Raw genomic sequence first — 14,465 nt, forward strand, 5'->3', positions numbered from 1 at the left:
GGGGGGGGGGAAGAATCAGTGTGACTGGAGGGGCCGGCGTGCGGGAAGCCACACGGGCGGGCGGACACTCAGACATACAGACAGAGCCACCCCACACGCAGACAGACGCGGAGCCCTGGCGGGCGGCTCCGGGGCGCTGCGTGGGGCTCTGGGTGGGGTGAGGGCGGGCAGCGCCATGGCGGCGGGGCCTGCCGCTCCCGGGCGGCGGCCGAGGCAGCGCCAGCCGGGGCGGTGGCGCTGAGCGCAGCGAGCGCGGAGCCGGCGCGGAGCGGAGCCGGAGCGCGGCGCTGCCTGCGGTCCGGGGCGCACCACGCTGCGTGGGCGGGGAGAGAGAGAGAAAGGGAGAGACTCGCAGTCAGACAGACAGTACAGCCGGCGAGCGCGGCACATAAAGGACGGAGGACAGGCAGAGAGGAGCGAGCCAGACGGGGATCCAGGCGGGCGCCGGGAGAGGACGGGCGGAGGCAGGCGGCGGACCGGGGCGAGGCAGGAGGCGGCCGGCGGGTCGGGCGGCGCCGCCGCGGCCACCGCGCCCGGGCAGCATCGCGGCGCGGCGGCGGATCTCCTCCCGCGGCGGAGGCGGAGGAAGAGAACATGTCTTTCAGGAAGACACGCACTGTATTGTAACAGCAGCGTATCCGCAGCAAAAAAATAAACAAACCGGCCAACCAAAAATACCAAACAAACAAAAAATAACCCGAGCCGCCAAGACGCTGGGGGGCAGATCCCGTTTGCAGGCAAGGTAAAACAAACAAACAAACAAAAAGAAACAAAAAAAAAAAAAGGGGGAACGAAAAAAACCCGAAAACAAAACCCAAAGAAGCCAAAGCAGAATCTGTCGACATTTGTGTGGCGTGATGTTCTTTGTTGTTGCGATTTGTCTATTTTTTTTTTTTCAGCATGTCTTCTGTCATTTCGTTGGAGTCATTCGCCCCATCCCCCCCACCTTTCCCCGTGATCTTTTAATTTTTGAGGTCAGGGCGGCTGGAGAATGTGGAGCGGAAGGAGTGGGAAACAGGAGCTGTGTATGCAGCCGGGGCTTGCCTTAATTGCGTGAGATGTGCAATTATTAATAGCGGCTGCAGGATTCCGGCTCTAAGATGCGGTATTTATCAGAGTGGGAGGGAAAAGAAAGGAAAAAAGGGTGTCGCTCATAGTCCGGCGGGGCAGGATGCTGTCGGTGCTGGAGCCGGAGCCTCGCACGGTACTGCGGAGCGGCAGCATAGCGGTGGTGACAGCCAGGTAGGGCGGGGAGGGCTCGCTGCGGGTCTCGGCGTGGTCGCGGGGCCGCCTGCCCTGCGGAGGGCGGCGGCTTCCCAAAGTTTCGGCCGTCGGCCGGTTATCGCCAGAGGCGCTGCTGGCCGGAGCTGAGGCGGGTCGGGGTCCGGCGCGGAGGTGAGGTGGCCGCTGTCCGGGAACCTAGCTGGGGAGACGAGCGCCGGGGAGGGGATCTGCGGGGGGAGGGGGAGGGAAGGGGAGAGCTCCGTCCTCTCAGCTGTCATTTTAGCTAAAACGGATCAAACTCAAAGAAAAAAATCTCAACTTTTACTCGCTGATTTGTGAACGGCATAGAGGGATCCGCTTTCAAAGCCGTGTTTGCTGGAGAGCAAGCCTGGGCTGCTTGGACTGGCATTGTTCTTAAGGGTGGCGATTTGAAGGCAACAGATTTACTTGGTGCTTCCTTAGCATCTCTTTTTGCATGCAGTGGAGGAAGGTCCCGGTTCGGGAGTTACAGGCGTATTATTAGGTGTCCTGTTTTCACAAAAACCAGTTTATGTTACTCTGCTTGGTGTATTCTGCCTTCTTGTCTGTGCGTCTCAAACGATATCGCTTGTAACTCTAACCCAGACATGCTCATCCGGCGCAGCCATTGCGCAGCCTTGTTTAATTGCTGTTATTTATTTTGCCTTCATTTACCGTGTCAGCCTGCGGGGGGAACACGCTCAGATTTCGGGTGCATTTTTACGTGCTAGGTGTGTCTCTGCGCTTCCAGGTGTGTGCGGTTTGGCTTAAAACTCATCCCGCCGCCGTGTGACATCGCTGTAAATGTGCCGGGAGGGGAAACAAAGACATTAGAGAGCGACACAAGTGTCTGTGCATCACCTGTTTGACTTCTCTGCTGTTGCAATGCTGAGCCAGATGCATGCCCGGTGCGCCTTCTTCTAAATAGCATATGTATGTTTTAGGCAAGTACAAAGCAATTGAAGCTGAGGGTGATGGGGAGGGGAAAAAAAAACTACCACCAAAAAAAACCCAACCCGTACTGTAAACTGACCTGCAACTTTTCAGCTGTATACTTTAACTGCACGCTGATTTTTGTTTTAGCAGTCTTCGTCACGGATCCGAGGCAAGTTTGTGTGCACATTTGGGCTTGCAAATTGCTAATCTCGCACTGACTTTGCCTCTGAGTTCCCAGCTGGGCATGGTTACCTTGAAAGCTGTGGTATCAGCACTGTCAGAGCATGCTCCGGTGGGGAGATCGGGTGTGTTCTATTTTTAATACTATTTAATGAAGATGCTTCTCACTCTGCAATATATGAAGCATAATGGAAGAGCAGAGCGATGATTGGTTATGGATACTGGAAAAGGAAAAATGCAAAGGTAAAAACGGAAATCCCTCAAATATTTCTATTACATTAAAGGAAGAAAATGCAGCTTTACAGAAAGGTGATCGATTAGCTGATTTTAAATTGAACAATTTTGTGGTGTCTAGGAGGATTTTTTTTAAAAAATGTTTTTTCAAAAAGTTGCATGAAGCAAACTGTAGGTAGGAGATTATTTTGTGCTGTTGATAAATCTGATTCTGTATCGGTATGCTTAAGTTGAAGAATATTCCATTTTAATTCTTTTTGATATTGAAGTATCTTACAATGGAGGAGTGCTAAAGAACATCCTAGGTTTTTTTTTTTTTCCTTCTGATAACCAATTTTAATGATTAACTATTTTTATTTTTATTGGTAGCCTCCTGAAGCAGAAGTTTTGAGTTTTTGTTCCTTGTAGTTAAAAGTTAATTCACTTGCTATTAAAAATCATTGTTGCATGCAATGCTTACAGAATGCAAGTGGCTGTAAATCTCTTCCTATTTATGTGTAAAGGGAAAGACCTATAGATAACTGCAGTGTATGCCACTTGGCAAGATGCATAGAGATACTGTCGAGAACTGCCCTATTTAGTTCAGTGTAGTCAGAAATATGTTTATTAGCTATTTGCAAGAATCCATACACTTAGAATCATGTAGAAAAACTGTCCTTGATTAAAGATGTCTTCTGTAAAACAACTGTGTTGCCTGCAGTTTTACAGGATGGTGGTCTAAGAAACAACTGAGTACCCCTCCTGCAAAATCCTTTTTCAAGCAATTATTTCTTTCTGCTGTATTCTATCTAGTCTTTTTGACTGCCCCAGGGTTAAGTGTGCAAGTGGTGATTGCTTGGACGACTGTTGCACCACATCGTATCCGTGAAGGAAAAATTACATAAGGGTGATAGAGGAAATGCAAAGAGATTTTAAACACAGGTGTGATTTATAGCTATCAGGGAGAGAACAGCAGTGCAACAGTCACTTTGAAACTTCATCCTGTTGGAGTAAAACTGTTGGGCCAAATGATGTTTTCCTGACGGTGCTGCTTTTCATTTGGGCTTTATGGGGGTTATTTTCATGATTACAGTAAACTGGACTTGGCCTGATAAATCACTGTTATTAAACAGAATTTCTGGGATTACATAAAAGAAACCTAAGAAGTTCTAAAATCCGCTGTGCTCTTGGCTTCCTCAGAGGTTATGATTTTTAACAACTAACTTTAAACTTGGAATGAATGGGGGAGGAAAGTACACTAATTCTAGGATGGCTTAATTATAGTCTGTCTTGCGTCCTGTAGGCGTTGGTCTTGCTACAGTCAATGGGAGCTTTAAAATCTGTTCAGTGGTTTTATCAGTGCTAAAAACAGACACGGGGACAAATATTCAGCAGCTGTAAATTGATGTGGTCCCATTGGTTTCAAGAACAGTGTAGATTTACACCAACAGATGTTAACATCTCTCTGCTTATTGCAGAGATCTGTAACTTACATTGAGTGGTGTTATCAATTTTGATGGCATTAATTTTACAGTAGGAAAATTATTTTGGCAGATCGGCAAATCTTTGTTTATAGGGACTACTCGCAAATGAGCGGCTTGATCCAGTGAGTGCTCCCAGCCTAATTTCTTTGCTTAGTTTTAAAGACAGTTTGTAGGGTACATGATTATTTAAAGGAAATGCTATTTGTTAAGTAACGTCGTTTCAAAAATATCCTTTAAGATGGGCCAGGTGAGAAGTAATGTAACTACCATGCAATAAATGTGCAAAATCCATTTGTCCCCTGCTCATTCATTTATTAGATTTGAAGTTCTGTATTAATGTTCTCAGCAGGTAGTAAGCAAATGGGTCCCTTTTTCTTCTAGAAGATTGAAACATTCATCAAACAAGTAATAAATGGCAAAGACTCTGTATATTCCAATGGAGAGCACTTGATTCTGGAGACTTAAAGTACTGTGTATGAATATACTTTTGTATCTAAATGGTAACATGCATTTCTAGGACACACTCTATTTTGATGACAAACTGCAATCCAGGTAAGTTAGATTTCGCCCAATTAAGGCTGGGTAAATTGAATTGCAGATAAATTATGCAAACCATCTGAGGTCATGCATCTAGTTTTTGAGAGTCATCAAGTGGGACCTATTCCAGCGTTATAAGTGGGTCACCCCTGGATGATAAGTCTCCCTTATTAATTGCTGGTGTTTGCTTTGTGTTCTATTTTTTCTACTTCATACATGAAATACTGACTTGCAGAAACATGTAGATGCAAGTAAATTTACATGTTTGTTTGTAAGTATTAAAATATTTCATTATTGTGTAGTAACTTAATGGTACGCCCTTCTAGCAAAGATGTAACTTCAGAAAAAGTGCAAAAAATGACTCATGTCTGGTTTGGGTTGGGTTTTTTTAATAAATAAATTAAACATACCTATAAATTCATGTAGACATACTGATTAAGGTTTGTGGACAGGGTGTATTTTTGTTGGTTCTGTCTTAAGAAAGAAACTTAAACCCAAATCGGTGGAACAGCCACTGTGGTTTGCATGAGTATGCTGGTGTGCACACATACACAATTTATTAGAGAAATAAAAAAGACACTACACTATGGAACTACGATACTTTCTGTTTTAATTAAAACTGTTTTTTTAATAAATAACATGTATGATGGGTTCTTGCCAAGTAAGTAGTCGTTTGTCACTGAAGGTCCAAACTGCCCAATTATAGGACTTTGCTGCTGCTTAGATGTTTGAGGTAACTCCAGTTTTAGACTCCACATTCTCTCATACAGTGGTTTTACAGTAGGTAAATTGGATGATGCGTTGCCAGTGACCCTTTGTAAGAGTGCTCCCTATATGCTTCTGTGTTCTTCCTTAGTTTGCCTTCAAATGTAAGAATACATAAATAAGCTGTATTAGCACTTAACGTGTGGCATACGCAATCCAAAGTTACGAATTGCATTAATTCCAGGGGAAGAGTACTGGAGCTCTGTGTCCCTCTTACGGAAAATGCCCCAAGCAAAGACTTCCTTAATGTCCTGCGACAGCTGATCTCTTCCACCTGTTAATATGTTGTTGATACTTGCTGCTTCTCCCTTTTTCACTGTTGTTTCCAGGCTTTCTGGTAATCCACCTTAAGTAGACTTCTGTATGGTTCCTTGGAAAAAGATACTGCAGGAAAGATCTTCTTTCATTCAAATGTATAATTTTTTAGTCATGTGGTGGGATCTTTAAACCACTTTATATCATTCTACAGTCCTAAATAGGTAATAAGCTGTTACACAAAAATGTTACATTACTTTTTTTTTTCTTCCCCGCCCCCCCTTACACTTACATTCCCTGTTGCCAAGAGGAAAAAGTGAACTAAATACAGAGAGAAATACAGAAACAAGGAGTAAACAAAATTACATTTTAACAGAGTGAGTTCGTGATGACTGTTTAGATGAATTAATTGCTGCTGTGGTAAACACATGGTCAAAAGGAATACTAAGCAGGTTGTTTGGTTAATGCTGAGGAACATATGAAGTGTGAGAGAGTGATAATGTCATATATCATGACTAAGCTGAAATGCAGAAGGCATAGTTAGGCAGTGACAGCTGGGAATTTGGAATTTATGATTTGGATATCCAATGACTTTCTGAAACAGGATTTAGAGTATTTTCTAGCTACTGGCAGTGTATGGAGGCAGTAACCATGTAAGGCAGTTTTTAGGGCAGACATTCACATAGCATATGCTGAAGTATGTAAGGTGAGAAGTGCATTTTTATAAGTGAAAGAAAATGTTCACAGGGAAATTGGGACACTTGCATGCTTCATTCTCCTAATCAGATGTCTGATCTTGATCTTTTAAGGCCAAGAGTCACAGATAACAAAGAGTAGTATCATGAGAAAGCAAAGTCCTATAAAAGTGTTTTTGTAATTTAATGCTTTCCACTATATTCATAATTTAGTCTTAGGCAATACTATGATTTATTTATAAGCTGTTTATACGGTGCCTGTGTTGAAATTCTAGAAGCTTAGTAAATCAGTAAACTGATAAAACTTTTTTTTCCCTAAATTGGATACCTTCAATTCAAAGAAAAGCTTAAATGGTCAGCTGCATGGTGTTAAAAAAAAAAAAAAAATCAGCATTAAAAAATAAAGAAACCAAAAAACAACAAATACCCCCACACCCTTTTCCGCACAGTTTAATACTCTGCTTTTTATTTCTCAAATTTTGTCTTCTCTTTGCAATCTGTGCTGAAACATAAAAATCAAAAATATATGAATCACCTACTTTCAAGCTTCTGTTTATCCAATTTTTACAACCAGACAGTAGTGATTTTTACTGAATTCGTAAAATCATCAGAGCCAGTTTTATGTTATAGGATTTGAATTCTGTCATCAAAAGCATGCCTGAACAGCTAATAATTTCCTCAGTAATGAATAGTGTTGCAGTATTTGTATTTTTATTGCTTTATGCGTTGAAGTTTAACTGTGTCTTCAATACAGAAAGCATTTTGTAAATTTTCATTATTAAATATAAGATTCAGACTGTGCTACTTTTCTTCACAAGGAGTGCATGCTTCTTGGTTTTGGTGACCTGAAGACCTTCTCACAACGTAATACTTTTTTTTACTGTGAAGGAAGTTATCACAATTTGTGCCTAAGTAAAGAGGGATGGCAAGGCTTCTCAGTAGAATGAAGCTAATGAAGATAAACTGCAGCGATTTAGAAACATTTTGTGAATACAATGAAATTGTTATTAATTAGCGTGGAGCATTTATTGAATTAATTGGGAAGTTTTATTGGGGAGCAAACTTTAGTGGTGTTGATGCTCTCATGAAATAGGTGCAGCATTATGTGCTTGTGAAGAATGCACCAACTTTGTGCTTTTGTGTGTTCATGCCACTGAAGTGTATTTGGAATGGTTTGCCCTCTGTTGCACAAAAGTAAATCAGACATTGTGGTGGTTCAAACTATACCTTGAGGTTTTTCCCTTTTCGAGTGACTATTCCATTTCTAAATACATTGCCATTGGCATAACATTTGGAACAGTTAAAATGAGGTTGCTTAATGCGTTATAAAGTATTTGTCATGGAGTCAGAAATGTTTATGGTGTCATAAAAGCTTTAAGAGAAACACATCAAATAAATTGGTCCACTCTAAAGGCTCACTACAGATTTTAATGTAAGCCCGGGAAATGTCTGATAGCTTTATAATTTGTGTACTTTATGAGCTGTGAAATCTGAAGTGAGAAGGTCTGACTTTCATGCTTTCAATTTTTGTTCCTTTAGGAAAAAAATCAGTGTTTCTCCTACCAACAAAACAAAAAACAAAAAGAAAAAAAAAAAAAAGGAAAACTCTGAATGTAGATCTAAAAGGAAAGCAAAATGAGTGATTTAGAGCATCTTAAGGTGCTGTATTTCGTAACGTGCTATTGTAAAGAGATGTTAACGAAACAATGTTTTATTCAGGTGTAAATTTTGGGGAAACTTTAACTCATAGACAATGAGCATAAGTTGGAAAACAAAACAAATTTACCAGCTTTATGTGTCTCAATATGCTTTTCCACTGTGGTGTAGCAGTCTGTTCTGCTTCGGAGCAGCAAAATGGAGTGAACTCTAATGGCAAGAGCTAAGTCAAGCAGCAAAAGAATCCTGTTAGATACGGAAGACAATGAATTATTACTGAGGCATAATGCAACTTCTGTTTAATCTATGTACTGGTGAAAATGACTGCATTTGAAAGAAGTCCTTAAATGACCCACTTCTTAAAGTAACCCTCTCAAAATCTGAGGCTGAGATAAGGTAGTGGTGGGGTAAGAGGCATAGTGGAGTATTAGTGGCAATAGTACTGCTTGTGATGTGAAATCAGGTTCTGGCGCAACAGAAGTAGGAGGACAACAAAAGGAGGTAGGACTTTCAGGAGATATTCCCTGAACATTAGGTAACTGGAATTTTGGATAACCAAGTGAAAAGATATAGATGTGTAGCCTCTTTTCAGTATCATTTGTTTTCTCATTAAAAAAAAAAAAAATCCTTATGCATGTGATGTAGTCCCTTATCTTTGCATGGAGGATCAGGACAAACTGACTACTCCTCTGCAATCACACTTAATCTCCCCAAATCTGAGGTTACAGGGGTTGTAAATTATCTGCGTCTTTTGATTTTGCTGTTGCGGAATTGCTCCTCTCTGCCATGCATCTGGGAGAAGAGAAAGGAAGATAACAAAATTGTTGCCAAAGTCTGAGGGCAGTTCCATAGTAGTATATGCTGAGACTTCTGAGCCTGGCTTGATGTCAGTGCAAGAAGCTGGTGGGTGAGTGTTAGGGAGGCACGCAAGATCCAGGACTCTCTAGTATGTAGTCAGTTCTTCTATGAGAATAAATTGGTTTGTATCCTTGATAGCTCTTCTCATGACATGCCAGTACCTCATAAATTAGTCAGGTATTCACTGAAATAGCAGCATGTACCCTATGACTACATAAATCCACACATTTCCATAAAGGGCTTTCTATTAATGGAGAAGGATTGGTAGGAAAGAACAGATTGAGACACAAATATTGATGCAGTGTTTTAGCTGCCTGTGGTTATGCTACCGGTAACCATATAGCCATAGTTGTGGGGCTGTGGTTCTGCAGACACCCTGTCCACTTGTTCTTTCGTCGTGATGGTTTCCGCAATGCGGGAGGAAGATGCGGCAAGCACCTACCTCTTTCAAAGCCACATATTTCTTTGATGTGTTTGTTACTCCTCAGAGTTTTCTTTTTTTTTTTTCAGGAAGTAGAACAGAGAACATAATTTGTACCCACGAAGGCTAATTACAATTTTTCCTCTACGGATCATTTTTCAGAGATCTGTGTGTTCAAAGAATTGCTGCTAACTATTTTCTGCTTTACAGTGGCATTCAGTGTCCAGGCAATGAGTGTCAAGATGTGGATTCTTTTGGCATCTATTCCTGTTTGTGTTTGTTTGATAACATACGTTGTGTCATGTCTTTATTAACGTTGTCAGGCACTTCAAAGCCAACTGTAATAAAACTGCATCAGTATAAGAGCATGTCAGAAAACATGACAATAAAATATCGGCACTTCTTAACATTTTATTGATTAAATAGCACAATTTCAATATGTGGAAAAATGAAATTGGTCCTAATTAGAGAGCAACTCCAGTAACAGCCAAGTCTTTGACTTGCCTATAAAATGACAGCAGACCGAGCAATTCCATTGTATGTTATGAGTGAATTCTGTGGCATGGGAATGTGTTTGCTAAGTGTGCATTGATGGCAATCATAAGAGGAGTATAAGTGACCCACGTACTTCTGGTGCATAGATAAATTACACATTCCAGGAGAATATTTATTACCTATGCTTGGTAGTTGGAATGAGGCTGACAGATGATGGTGTAGCATACCAGTGCTCCTCAGAGCATCAGCTGTGTGTGCAAGCAGTTTCAATGTCTGTTCACTACCAGATAGATTATTTTAATAAAAGGAATTCTGGGGTTCTGTTCTTGACCTCAGATGGTTTATTTTGGGGTCAGTAACTTGAGGTGCTGTTGTTATTAAGTATCATAAAATTGGAAAATGGAAATAATTTCAGGTAGCTTTGCAACCTCTGCAGAGAAAATAAAAAATATGGAGGGGAGCAAATGTTAAATTCTTTTGGCAACGGAAGAACATGTGAAGTAAAGCACACTTAAGTAATGAGATTTACCGAATCCTTAGGTGTAATATAAACAAGGGATCTTCCTAAAACCTGGCTCGTAGCCTCCTGACTTAAAGTTTGCTGAAAGTGCAGGAAGATAAATATTGGAGGAATTCACTGCAGTCCCAATATAAACCCTTTTCTTGTTTTGTTTCTTGATACATGTATTTCATGCAGTCCCTAACATGGCTGTCTTTGCCTCTTTTCTGTCTGTTTCCACACTTGCATCAGTGGTCTCTATTCTGCTCCTTACATCCTCTGACCATCCTCTGACCCTCATCCGTAGTGGATCTTTGCTTTTGTAAGTTGTACCCCTTATGCAAATCTTACTTTGTTAAACTGACCCTTCTGACTTTTTTTGGTTTTTTTCATCATTTGCTCACATTCTCCAGCTTTTTTTTTCTTACCTTTGTCTATATCAGTTACTTGCCTCCATTTGAAAAGGTTGAAACCTTCAATTTATTAGCCATATAGTACTGCAATTTTAAAAATGACCCGATTCTGTAGATTTTTGGACAGTTTATAGTAAAACATGGTACTTAAGCATACTATCAGTATACAAAATAAGGCAGTTCCCAGATTTCTTGGACTTTGTTTTGGTATCTTTTAAGGAGGGGGTGCCAAAACTACTCTGATTGCATCTGTGAAACAAAGGGTTTTGTGCTGAAATCTTGAAGACCTTGTGCTTTTGAACTTCTTCATGTATGCAGCTCATATCAGTGGATCTGGGTTCCTTTGGGGCCTCCATTCAAATTCAGTAGCTCCATAGAATTTTGTATATGTTCGATGCTCCTGGAAAATGTTGTGTCCTGTACTCTCCATCTATTTATGTAATTTTTTCTTTTTTTTTTCTGGGATTGGTAATATTTTCAATAAATCTAGTATTTGTCAGTTGCTGAGAAAATAAAGTGTTATAAAAATGACACAAACTAAATGCCTTTGACAGTGTGTTTGTTGTCAGAGACTTTTTATGTGTTGGCTCTCTGACCTTTAAGATGGATTCCTGTCTGGGGCATGAGCAGCACAGCACCTAATGCATTACAATGGATACAGTTTACTGTGTTACTGGACTGTACAATGAAAAGAGGGGAAAATTACTGGAGTTCTTGTATGGAGAATTATTTTGTATTTCATGTCTTTACACTTGCTGAGTAAGCTTGGAAGCCGTACCAAAAGCTGAAGGTTACATATTCTTCTCATAACTTTGATTATAATGGTTGCATGGCCACAGAGCCTGGTCAAAAGCAGAGGAGACTGATTGATTGTAAAGACAGTTACTGACTAAGACATCTAGCTGTCCACATTTCAGGACCTATACTAAATAAATAATCCATTTTTGTGAAATGCATATATAGATACTCCTTCTAAAGACAGAAGTAAAGGAACTTTTGGCTGAAATTTGTCACTGATATGTTTGAAGGAGCATGGTTTGCTACCATCATCTGAAAACTGAAATTTATTTTTTCCTGGAAATCTAGTGGTGGTGGTTGTTTTGTTTTGCTTTTTTTCCTCCCTGTTGCTGAGATATGACAGGAGAAGTGCCTGTATTCAGCTGCCAATTATGGATTTAATTCAGTTATTTGTTTTTCAGTAATCTGATTCCCATTTGTTCCTAGTTCACTAATTGCTCACTGTACTCTCTCAGCTTATTATGAAAGTAACATTCTAAATATTCTGAAACCTAATAAAGACATCGTGGCAGTAGGCTGAACAGATGATGTATAGTAGTTATGAACTGATTTTTTGTTTCTTTTAATGGGTTAATTTCCAGACTGGTGGAGAGTCAGTTATCTCTCAAGCCTCATGGATTGAAGAAATCTCTTATCATTTAAAGACAAAATTCTGTGTTGTGGGGAGTCATTCCATGTTTGGGAAGGATGTCAAGTTAACAAGCTGCTTATTCCACAAACAATGGTGCCAATGCTTTTCTCTATTTCCTTGGTGATAATTGAATTTTTGTGTTCAGTTGTTTGCTAAGGAGATGATTTGTGATTTTTAAAAGCATGGGTACAAATGTCTGTAGTACCACAGACTTGGAATGCAATGCGAAGGACTAGTTTTTTCACATAGCCTAGGTTTAAGTTGACTAAAGGAAAGCTCTTGCTTTTATTGACTTAATTCTCTAATCTTAATCCTTGCAAATAAAGGCATGAAAATATTAGTCCATATAACCCTATTGCTGCAAATCAGAGAAATACGCAGCAGGATTCTGTTTCTGTAGCAGGAAGATGGTGTGGCTAGAAGATCCTTCCAGAATGTGCATCCACGTATTTTGTGGTCTCTTAAGTTCAAGATCCAACATTTGTTTTTTGGAATTTTTCCCAAATGACTGTATTATTGGTCTGCTGCTTAACTGCCTTTCTGATGCAGCAGACGGAACAATTGGATTGCATTTGGAAGACAGAAAGGCATAACACTTGTTTTTGTCTTTCTTCTGTTCTTCAGACATTGAAACAGGTGAAATCCTCTTACGTGCTAAGGGAAGCTCCTATAAAAGTAATATTATTTGTGGTACAAAGTTACGTTCTTCAGCCCAGTAGAATGGCTGTAGATGCAACATTTTTCTGGCATTATGGTAAAAACAAGATGTGGGAAAAACCAATGAGTAAACTCCCAAGCTTAAAATGAGGAGGATGACACTGGGCTGCTACTGATGCCTGTGAAGTGTGTGCATGTGGAAACAGTCTGCCAGTGGTCATGGGCCATTGGAGACTGTTCCTCTCAGCTCTGCACAGGCTGTAGGTGATGGGTGTGATAGTCATAAAATGCCTGTTTACTTCAAGAAACAAAAGGAGAGCCTTTTATAAATTGGCTAACTAGTCTGTGAAGGGAGGATGCATTCACTAAGTTACTAGTGGAAAAACAGGGCTGCAGCCTTTTGAAGTATTTTGTGGTATAGTCAGTGGAAAAACTATGACATGTTTGTTTTGGCATTCTTATTTTTTCAGGAAGGGACAGATTTTCAATACTTCCAAATGCCTGTCTGAGGTTATTTGGATAATTTGGGGTTATTCTTTTTCAGTGGTGGCTTTTAAAAATATTTATGTCTTTAAAACGGACCTTTCTGACAATGGGAATAGCTGCAAATTCAGGTGCTACAGATACTAAAAGTTGTTAATGTATACCATACCAGTAACCTCACAAATAAACACCAGCTTTCCCAAAAAATACATTTTCCAATAGGAAAGGCAGATAAATGGGTGTGTTTTGAGTGAGAAGGATGAAGCTTTTTCATGAAGAGAATGGTCTATCATGAGACAGTAACTTGGAGAAAGATATGAGAGCAATAAAAATTCCCATTGTTCTAGTTAGTTTGGGGGGGGGGGTTGTGAGGAGTTGTTTGCTTGTTTTGATAGGTTTGTTTCTCTATGGGTTTTATTTTGGAGTTTTGTTTGTTTGTTTTTCCTCCTGAACTTATTATCCAGCACTAAATTTCCCTTCCTCACATTCAGCTTTAAGAAGTATGAATGTCCCTCTGGAAGGAGAATAGGCAGCCAGCCATGTCTCATCACTGTGCAACTTTGTAAGAAAGATTAGTTTGGGGAGGAAATAGAAGAAGAAAACAATACAAAATGAATTATTTTTAAACAAAAGATGCACTTTTGTCATCATTTGCACTACTCAGTGAAAAGTAAGCTGTCCAATGTTTAACTGCAGTTACCCGAAGTACGTCCCTACTGTTGGCAGCTGTAATATGTGGGAGGCAGTGAGGATAAACCCATGGTGTAAGTGAACCTTCCCAGCAAGGCTTTGTAAAGCACTGGGAGCGAATTCTAAGTCGGGTAATGAAAGCCAGCTTGAAGTGAAATTGAACTGATTGCCCTCACTGATTGCCTTGTTCCGCTTGCATTGATACTCCTTAGTGTGCTGTAATGGGTGTGCAGCTGATGTAGTCAACCCTCAAGACATCCCAGAGAAATACTCCTCCTTGTAAGTGAAATATGAAGAGGTGGTTTGAGAAGTGCAGTCAGTGCTAATCATGCCAGTAGAAGAAATGTGAAGAATAGCACTCCACTTTCAGTACTGCATTTGTTGTCGATAACTAAAATGCCATCACTTTACTATTTAGATGCTGATGTTATTACCTGTTTTCCCCCCACCCTTATTGTCAGTTTTATGATGCAGACTTCCATGCTGCTTGTTTCTTAGTTCATTTCTCTTAGGAGGTAGTGAATCTGAGGCATTATTATAAGTGACTTGTAAGCGAT

General features: G+C 40.4%; 1 protein-coding gene across 12 annotated transcripts in view; it reads left to right on the top strand.

Annotated features, from left to right (window-relative positions):
* The window catches only part of ARPP21 (cAMP regulated phosphoprotein 21), a 196,729-nt gene that overhangs the window by 56,225 nt on the left and 126,039 nt on the right, over window positions 1-14,465 (top strand). Inside the window, exon 1 of one of the 12 annotated variants that reach the window (XM_027891636.1) lies at window positions 509-742. The exons of 6 other annotated variants lie outside the window; for them this stretch is intronic. The gene's annotated coding sequence lies outside the window, so the exon portion shown is untranslated. Of the gene's footprint in view, window positions 1-508; window positions 743-794; window positions 1,243-1,326; window positions 1,396-1,491; window positions 2,176-2,204; window positions 2,602-14,465 lie in introns of those variants that run through there. 5 more of the 12 variants (XM_027891658.1, XM_027891676.1, XM_027891684.1 and 2 more) reach the window with 5 other exon arrangements.

Source organism: Empidonax traillii, unplaced genomic scaffold, assembly GCF_003031625.1.
Source record: "Empidonax traillii isolate 1590-97213 ecotype Southwest subspecies unplaced genomic scaffold, ASM303162v1 scaffold14:size4059594, whole genome shotgun sequence".
Classification (NCBI taxonomy): domain Eukaryota; kingdom Metazoa; phylum Chordata; class Aves; order Passeriformes; family Tyrannidae; genus Empidonax; species Empidonax traillii.